The 9,348-nt window shown below is 36.4% G+C and overlaps 1 protein-coding gene across 1 annotated transcript in view; it reads left to right on the top strand.

Moving 5' to 3' along the window:
- PIBF1 (progesterone immunomodulatory binding factor 1) overlaps positions 1-9,348 on the top strand; it is a gene marked incomplete at its 5' end in the record, with an annotated part of 241,996 nt that overhangs the window by 119,297 nt on the left and 113,351 nt on the right. The window lies entirely within an intron of this gene.

Raw genomic sequence — 9,348 nt, forward strand, 5'->3', positions numbered from 1 at the left:
AAAAAAAAAAAAAAAAAAAAAGATAGACCATTAACAAAAGTAACCAAGAAAAGAAGAAAATCCAAATAACCTCACTGAGAAATGAAACAGGAGATATTACAACTGACACCACTGAACTACAAAAGATTATTCAAGGCTACTGTGAATACCATTACACATATAAACTAGAAAACCTAAAAGAGATGGATAAATTCCTTGAAAAAATGCAACCCTCCTAACTTAAATCAAGAAGAATTAGATACCCTGAAAAGACCAATAACAAGCAGCAAGATTGAAACAGTAATTTTAAAATTACCAAAAATAAAGTCCAGGACCAGATGGATTCACAGCAGAATTCCAGCAGACATTCAAAGAAGAATTGGTACCAATCCTTTTGACACTATTTCACGAGATAGAGAAAGAAGGAACCCTCCCTAATTCATTCTATGAAGCCAGCATCACCCTAATACCAAAACCAGGAAAGGATACAACCAAAAAAGAAAACTACAGACCAATACCTTTGATGAACATAAATGCTAAAATCCTTAACAAATACTAGCTAACCGAATCCAACAACGTATCAAAAAGATAGTCCATCATGACCAAGTAGATTTCATACCAGGGATGCTGGGATGGTTTAACGTATGCAAGTCAATAAATGTGATACACCACATAAACAGAATTAAAAACAAAAATTATATCTCAATAGATGCAGAAAAAGCATTAGACAAAACCCAGCATCGCTTTATGATTGATACCCTCAGCAAAATTGTCATACCTTAACATAGTAAAAGCCATCTATGACAGACCTACAGCCAACATAATACTGAATGGGAAAAAGTTGAAAGCATTCCTCCTGAGGACTGAAACAAGACAAGGATGCCCATTCTCACCACTCCTCCTCATTATGGTACTGGAAGTCCTAGCCAGAGCAATCAAACGAGAAAGAAATAAAGGGCATCCAGATCAGTAAAGAGGAAGTCAAACTGTCCTTGTTTGCTTACCATATGATCGTTTACCTTGAAAACCCTAAGGACTACTCCAGAAAGCTCCTAGAACTGATAAAACAATTCAGCAAAGTTTCCGAATCCAAGATTGACGCACACAAATCGGTAGTTTTTCTATACACCAACAGCGACTAAACAGTCAAATCAAGAACTCAACTCCTTTTCGTATAGCTGCAAAAAATATATAAAATACTTAGGAATATTCCTAACAAAGGAGTCAAAAAACCTTTATAAGAAAAACTACAAAACACTGCTGAAAGAAATCATAGATGACAAACGAATGGAAGTACATCCCATGCTCACGGATGTGTAGAATCAATATTGTGAAAATGACCATACTGCCAAAAGAATCTACAAATTCAGTGAAACCCCCATCAAAATACCACCATCATTCTTCACAGAGTTAGAAAAAAACAATTCTAAAATTCATGTGGAATCAAAGAAGAGCCTACATAGCAAAAGTAAGACTAAGCAAAAAGAACAAATCTGCAGGCATCACACTGCCTGATTTCAAACTATACTATAAGGCCATAGTCACCAAAACAGTGTGGTACTGGTATAAAAATAGGCACATAGACCAATGGAACAGAATAGAGAACCCAGAAATAAACCCAAATACTTACAGCCAACTGATCTATAACGAAGCAAACAAAAACATAAAGTGGGGAAAGGGCACCCTTTTCAACAAATGGTGCTGGGATAATTGGCTAGCCACATGTAGGAGAATGAAACTGGATTCTCATCTCTCACCTTAATACAAAATCAACTCAAGATGGATTAAGGACTTAAACCTAAGACCCGAAACTAAAAATTCTAGAAGCTAACATCAGAAAAACCCATCTAGGCATTGGCTTAGGCAAGGATTCCATGACCAGAAACCCAAAAGCAATTGCAATGAAAACAAAGCTGGCTAGGTGCAGTGGCTCATGCCTGTAATCCCAGCACTTTGGGAGACCAAGGCAGGCAGATCACATGAGGTTGGGAATTCAAGACTAGCCTGACTAACATGGAGAAACCCCATCTCTACTAAGAATACAAAATTAGCCAGGTGTGGTTGCACATGCCTGTAATCCCAGCTACTCGGGAGGCTGAGGCAGGAGAATCGCTTGAACCCGGGAGGTAGAGGTTGCGGTGATTCGAGATCGTGTCATTCCACTGCAGCCTGGGCAACCAGAGCAAAACTCCATCTCAAAACAAAAAACAAACAAAGCTAAATAGCTGAGACCTGATTAAAGAGCTTTTGCACAGCAAAAGGAACAATCAACAGAGTAAACAGACCACAAAATGGGAGAAAATCTTCACAATCTACATCTGACAAAGGACGAATATCCAGAATCTACAGTGAACTCAAATCAGTAAGAAAAAAAACAGTCCCGTCAAAAAGTGGGCTAAGGACATGAATAGACAGTTCTCAAAAGAAGATATACAAATGGCCAGTAAACATGAAAATTTGCTCAATATCACTAATGATTGGGGAAATGCAAAACAAAACCACGATGTAATACCCCCTTACTCCTGCAAGAATGGCCATAATCAAAGAATCAAAAAACAGTAGGCTGGACGAGGTGGCTCATGCCTGTAATCCCAACACTTTGGGAGAGCGAGGCAGGTGGATCACCTGAGGTCAGGAGTTCGAGATCAGCCTGGCCAACATGGTGAAACCCTGTCTCTACTAAAAATACAAAAATTAGCCAGGCATGATGGCGGGTGCCTGTAATCTCAGCTACTCGGGGGACTGAGGCAGGAGAATCACTGGAACCCGGAAGGAAGAGGTTGCAGTGAGCCAAGATCGTGCCACTACACTCCAGCCTGGGTGACAAGAGCAAGACACCTTCTCAAAAAAAAAAGAAAAAAAAAAAACAGTAGATGTTGGCATGGATGCGGGAATTAGGGAACACTTCTACACTTCTGGTGGGAATTTAATCTAGTACAGCTGCTATGGAAGACAGTGTGGAGATTCCTTAAAGAACTAGAAGAAGAACTACCATTTGATCCAGCAGTCCCACTACTGGGCATCTACCCAGAGGAAAATAAGTCATTATTTGAAAAAGATACTTGCACACACATTTATAGCAGCACAATTCACAATTGCAAAATCATGGAACCAACCCAAATGCCCATCAATCGAGTGGATAAAGAAACTGTGATATATATATATGGAATACTACTTAGCCATAAAAATGAATGAAGTAACAGCATTTGCAATGACCTAGATGAGACTGGAGACTATTATTCTAAGGGAAGTAACTCAGGAATGGAAAATCAAATGTCGCATGTTCTCACTGATATGTGGGAGCTAAGCTATAAGGATGCAAAGGCATAAGTATGATACAATAGATTTTGGGTACTTGGGGAGAAGAGTGGAATGGGGGCAAGGGGTAAAAGACTACATACATGGTGCAGTGCATACTTGCTCGGGTGATGGGTGCACCAGGATCTCACAAATTACCGCTAAAGAGCTTACTTGTGTAACCAGATACCACCTGCACCCCTAATAACTTACGGAAAAATAAATAAATAAGGGCCATGTGGCTTAAAAAAAAAAAAAATGATTGTTGGCATCAGAGCCTGTAGTCTCTGCGTCAGTAGGTAATATACCAAGTGGGTGGTATTACTCTTTCCTCAGCTTTTAAATATTAAGTAAACCCCCAAAATAAAATGGAAAGGAAAAAAAAAGCTGATCCAGTAATTTTACTTGAAGGAATTTTATCTAAGGAAATAGAGATACATATAAAGGTTTATATAAATGATGCATGTCGCAGCATTATTTATTATGTAAAAATTGGAAGTAACTTAAGTGTCCAACAGTAGATGAAGTTTTCAATTAGCATATTATAAATAGTGTATTTTGCTGTGTCCATGCACTTCATGTTCTTGGGTATTTTAGATTTGGGGAAAAGGCTAATTAAAAACATGGAATGAAGGATGCAGTTGTGAAATTAGTATGGTCTTGACTATGGTTTACATGTTCAGTAAAATCAATATACATAGAAAACATTCGAAGGAAATAAATCCTTTGGTGGAGACAGTCTCACTCTGTCTCCCAGGCTGGAATGCAGTGTCACAGTCTCGACTCACTGTGACCTCTGCCTCCCCAGTTTAAGCCATCCTCCCACCTCAGCCTCCTGAGTAGCTAAGATTGCAGGCATGCACCACCACACCCAGCTAATGTTTTTATATTTTTAGTAGAGATGGGATTTCACCATGTTGGCCAGGCTCGCCTTGAGCTCCTGACCTCAAGTGATCCCCCTGCCTCAGCCTCCCAAAGTGCTAGGATTACAGGCATGAGCCACTGTGCCCAGCCAAACATATCCAGACACTAAAGTTTATTTATAAATGGTGTAATTATGGGTGATTTTTATTTCTTCATTCTCCCCCCTAGACTAAGGCCTTTTTAAAAATATGTTACTAGGTCTCAGCCAGAGCCTGGCGCATAGTTAATTGAATTGATAGTATGCAGTACTTTGTAACTGAGCATCTATTAGGCAGTAAGCATGTGCTGGGCCCAATTACACACACAAATTTTAAGAATTGATTCCTATCTTCAAGAAACTAAGAATATTGAACAGGGCTTTGAATAGAGCTTTCTGTAATGATGGAAATGTTCTATATCTGCACTATCCAGTTCAGTAGCCACTTGCCACATGTGGTCATTTAGCACTTGAAATATGGCTGGTGCACTGAGGAATCAAGCTTCTTTAGTTAATCTTAAATCTAAAATTAGCTACATGTATTTAGTGGCTCTGGTATTGGACTGCAAGCTCTAGACAATTAACCAGAGCATCCACATCCTTACTGTTGGGCAGTGGTAGAATTTGAAAACTTTTCTCCTTAGTTTTATCATAAAAGAAAAACGAAAGGTCTTTTCTGCCCAGATAGAATCTCTTCTAGTGGTATTGGGTAGGGATTGGCCTGTGGGCTTTAGGCTCAACAGACCTAAGATTTGAACCCAGTTATTCACCATACTCTGGATAAATTACTCATTTTCTTTGGGAATAATAATAGCAACTGCTTCATAATGTTGTTATATCTGTTTGACTCATATAAAACAACCATTTATGCTCAGTACCAATTCATAGAAATCCTCAAAATGTTGTTTTGATGCTATGGAATTTTGTTTTAGTTAAGTTGGGAAATGCTAGGAAAATGAAAGTATCTTTTCCCAAAAGATAATTATTTGTTGGGTAAAAGATAATTTTTTTTCACTTTTCAGATCCCACAATAGTGTGCCCACTAATAAACTCAAGCATTTTAATCTTCCAGTTTTCCTTTCTGTATATGAAGGTTTATTTTACAGTTACAAAAATATGAAATTATAGGTCATTAAACAGAAACTACAATGCAAAGAAAGTTATTCAATTAGAAGCCTTTCTCAATTGAAAATCAGGTATTAGTTTCCCCCAAATTATAATGCAATTCAATTACAGGATAGATATCATAAAATACAACTGGTTTGTCTTTAATTTGAAAATACATATGTTGCATCCGTTTGTCGTTTATCCAAAATACCAAGATTTTTTTTGTTTTGTTTTGTTTTTTGTTTTTTGAGGAGGAGGAGGAGGAGTCCTGCTCTGTCACCCTGGGTGGAGTGCAATGGTGCCATCTCGGCTCACTACAACCTCCATCTCCCAGGTTCAAGTGATTCTTGTGCCTCAGCCTTTTAAATAACTGAGACTACAGGTGCGCGCTACCACAACCAGCTGATTTTTGTGTTTTTAGTAGAGACGGAGTTTTGCCATGTTGGCCATGCTGATGTCAAACTCCTGACCTCAGGTGATCCACTTGCCTCATCCTGCCAACGTGCTGGGATTACAAGCGTGAGTCACCATGCCTGGCAAAATATTTCTTTTTTAATGGCATTCATTTGATATTTTAAGACCACATAATATAGAAAATACACTTATAATACTAGGTGACAATATCCCTTTACACAGCTATATGCACTAGATTTTTTTTAATGTATAAGGTGAGAATAAGAGATTTTGAAGAAATACACCATAAAGTTAAGGAAGAGGTTGTTAACTAACAAATCAGCCTTACTCATTTTAATGTTTTATTTCTACTTTTTTGTTCTAGAGAAGTTATATTGTTTAATATCGCACAACTAGTAAGTGACTGAACTGTGATTAGGCCTTAACACCTGACCAACCTCACTTTAAAACCCATACTTTTTTTTTTTTTGAGACGGAGTCTCGCTCTGTCACCCAGGCTGGAGTGCAATGGAGTGATCTCAGCTCACCGCAACCTCTGTCTCCCAGGTTAAAGTGATTCTCCTGCCTCAGTCTCCTGAGTAGCTGGGATTACATGCGTGCACCACAATGCCTGGCTAATTTTTGTATTTTTAGTGGAGACAGGGTTTTGTTGGCCAGTCTTGTCTTGAACTCCTGACCTCATGATCTGCCCATCTTGGCCTCCCAAAGTGCTGGGATTACAGGCGTGGGCCACCACACCCAGCCTAAATCCCATACTTTTAACCACCACAATATGTAATAATATTTATTACAGTAAGTTCTCCAAGATTACACTTCTGGAAAGTACTCTGATTAGTGAAACTAATTAAAGGGACTCAGAAAATAAAGCCTTAGTGAAAAACATAAAAAATATATTAAATATATATGTATGTTTAAAAAGACATAAGCAAAATGTGTAGATGGTGTCTACTTCTGAATCAAATCAACGTTCAGTATTAAAACTTTTTTCATATACTTTCTTCAGAAAATGCTGTAGAGTCATAATCTGTTGCAGGTGATTCTCCCACACATCCTTTTTTATTCCATTTAGCTGGTTACAAACAAAATTGATTTTATAACCTCCAAAAAATTTCAGCTTGCAGTTTGCAAAGGATTCTCATAGACCTGTCCACTTGGTCTCTGAATGCAGGTGACTAGTAATTATTATGCTTTGTTTAAAGGTCTTATATGGAAAAACACCTTTCTAAAACATGTTATGGTTCTAAAGACTCTGGTTGATAAAACTGAGTCTTGAGGGAATTTCTTAACATTGTGTGCCCCTATTAAACTGAAGCCTTGAGAAGACAGGGATTATTCATTTGTCATTGTGTCAGCAGTGCTTAACATAGTGCCTCTCTCATAATGAATCCTCAGTAAATACTTGATGAATGAATGGTTTAAGAATAATGTAGTATCATCATTTGAATATTTTGTTGGGGGGGGGTTCTTGAAAGTATTTTTGAGACAATTCTCATTTATAATTAATTTATAGAGAAATGATTTTATGACAGTAAAGATAATGGATTTTTTGGGCTTTTACCCAATATTCTCATTGATTGTTAACTTGGGGATGATTTATTTTTGCTTAATTATTAATTGGCAAGGGCTCCCAAAATGTTGGTTTTATATATTTGTCTCTGTTTAAGGCAAAATTATGATTTTGTATTATCATTATTTAATCTTTGTATTATCATTCAGTTAATACATGTATTATTCAAAGGAAGGAAAATTTTACTGTGAGAACTTTATATTTAATGGATTCCTAAAATTAATGGGCTTATTTTATGTATCCATGTTTAAACTGAAATGTTCATGTATTGATTTTTACTAAAACAAATCTTTAATATTATAGCCTACCATGGGTCCAATAGTCAAGTTATCTTTGGCTTTTCAGAAGCAGTAGTAGGTTTACTTATAACAGCCACTCAGACAAATCCACAAAAATAGAAAATTCTGTAATATGGGGTACTAGTGGTACTGGGAGATACCCCACATCAGTAGTTTCTCAGGACCTCTCTTTTCATGTTATGAAGATATTTTTTAAATTATATCTCTCATAATACTTTTTAAATCTCTTCTTAAAATAATACCTTATAAAATATCCCATCTTCAACATTTTGATTCCTTATCCCTAATCATTTCTCCTGTTTTTCTTCGTGTGGTGTTTTGCTGGGGAAGTGGGGTACAAATGAAAAGTGTCAGATGTGCTGTGGGAATAGTCATTTAACACTGCCTTTACTGGTTCTCTATTTTGACAGTGGAATTAGTATCATCAGCTTCTTAATGAATTACATCCCAATGTAATGAACTCCACATAAGCTCCAGATAATTTCACTGAGCGGTGATTTTTTTTATAATGAATTAACAAGTTTCTAGAAAGCACATTCCCAACAAGCAAAAATAAAGAAGAAATAATCTAAAACACACATTTTGTTTTTTCTGACCCAACCAGAGCCACTGGAAATCACCCTAAAAATGTTGTTCCCATTTTATTCCTTCTCCACTCTCCAAAGGAATGAATATGGAGAGTGAGGGATAATGTTTTGTTTACTTTAGGGGAAAGTTTTGCTGAAAATTGAAGGAAATGACCTGAAGTGAATTAAGGAAAATTATAATTTCTGCTCATTGAGAACTATAAATAGGTTTTCCTTCTGCCTTTTACCACATCACAGAAAACACATAATCATACACATTTTGTAATGTGAACTTTATGTCATTAGAGAAAATATTTATCTTTAAAAGTGTTTAATTGTAGAGAATTCAAGATAATTAAATTAGTGGAACTCTATTTGCATAAACTATTTCATGCAGAATTGTCATATATTTCTTAAAGTAGCAATAGTACTTTTCAACACTATGTTCTAGGTACTCTGCTAAGCACTGTAAATTTATCAACTCATTTAATTTCTTTCAACAGTGTTTTAAGGTCAGCCTATAAAGAGTAAGTAATTGCCTGAGATCACAGCTAGTAAGTGTCAAAGCCATATTGAAATCCAAATTTTTCTGGCTCCAAACCATATTCTTCACTGTAGTAGTCTGTTGCCTCTCAGGAAACAGTATATTACTTATGCTGTATTAGGAAGCAGGTGTAATACCACTCCATAATTTAGTCTGTAATAGTAAGTAAATGTTCTAGGTAATTGGAATTTAAGCATTAAAACATTTCCTTATCACTAGAGGCATCTTTTTAGTTAATTTATTGTTGTCATCATGGTGTTTCCTTCAATGAATCACCATTGGAGTGTAGGATTTTTTGCTTGTATACAAAATGACTCCAATTTCCTTGCTTTTGCATCTCATTTTTAATGTGTTTTAATTGTTCACAAAGGCATTTTCTGATACTGCCTCAAGCAGCACTTCACATTTGCCATTTTATTTCCTGCTTTGAATTTATGACTGTTCAGAAAACCAAAAATATTATTAAGATCATAGTTAGGGTAGATTCAGTAAGCTCTGATGGAAAATTGAAGGATTTATTGTCAGCATATCGTTTTTACAAACAACTTTGTAAGCCTCTGTCAGATAGTTTTGATTGCCAGGTAAGTGACCTCTATGTAAATATGACATGGTATTTTTTTAAATTCTAAAAAGCAAATGCTAATATTACTTCTATAATTATTCCTAATTTTAAA

The sequence above is a fragment of the Rhinopithecus bieti genome, unplaced genomic scaffold (assembly GCF_001698545.2).
Source record: "Rhinopithecus bieti isolate Rb0 unplaced genomic scaffold, ASM169854v2 scaffold_17962, whole genome shotgun sequence".
Taxonomy (NCBI): domain Eukaryota; kingdom Metazoa; phylum Chordata; class Mammalia; order Primates; family Cercopithecidae; genus Rhinopithecus; species Rhinopithecus bieti.